General features: G+C 32.5%; 1 protein-coding gene across 3 annotated transcripts in view; it reads left to right on the top strand.

Annotated features, from left to right (window-relative positions):
• LOC128234885 (uncharacterized) overlaps positions 1-332 on the top strand; it is a 3,366-nt gene extending 3,034 nt beyond the window's left edge. For all 3 annotated transcript variants that reach the window (XM_052949491.1, XM_052949488.1, XM_052949490.1), the window contains exon 4: positions 1-332. This exon is cut by the window's left edge and continues 1,074 nt beyond it. The gene's annotated coding sequence lies outside the window, so the exon portion shown is untranslated.
• The last annotated feature ends 354 nt before the right edge of the window (positions 333-686 follow it).

The following is a 686-nucleotide window of genomic DNA, read 5'->3' on the forward strand; positions in this document are numbered from 1 at the left end:
ATCTCGTTGCGTGATTGTTGGGCTTTGAACTGCTTGATTAAACAAATAATACTTCCTACCACTGGCCTACTTGTGTATTTGATTTGAATTATTGACGTATACTGCTGAGAAATCAAATTGAGCATTTGTTTGTATATGTATTAATAAAAATATATGTACGATTAAATTCTGTATTGATTCTGAACGCTATGAATGACGAAATTAAAAAAGCTTGAATGCAATACTCGGTCTTAAGGTTTTGAATTCATTTATTAAAGTATTGAACATGTTGACCAGTTAACTGTTGTTTACATATTTATCATGTCAGTTCAATAAATGATTTATAAACGTAAGCTATTGTATGCTTCTTTCTCACCAGTAAAGGATGAGACAGTCGCCTTGTTGATCAAATCAATGAGACCCCGCGAGTTAACTGGGAAAGAACATAAAGATTTAACTCGAGTTGCAAAGTTAATCAGGGTTTCGCAGTGATCACCCTTTAGGAGCAGAGACGTTTTATATCAACAGGTGTGAAAATATTTCATCTACTTGTTAAAGACTAATTTCCAGCAGAAAACAGTAGCCGGCAATAGTCATTTCTACTTTCATATTTTTTTCATATATTTTATTCATGTTGTGAATTCGCATCTAATGTTTTAGACAAATAAAAAAGGATCATTAAACTGTCATAAAACCCGCAACACAGT

The sequence above is a fragment of the Mya arenaria genome, chromosome 5 (genome assembly GCF_026914265.1).
Source record: "Mya arenaria isolate MELC-2E11 chromosome 5, ASM2691426v1".
Taxonomy (NCBI): Eukaryota; Metazoa; Mollusca; class Bivalvia; order Myida; family Myidae; genus Mya; species Mya arenaria.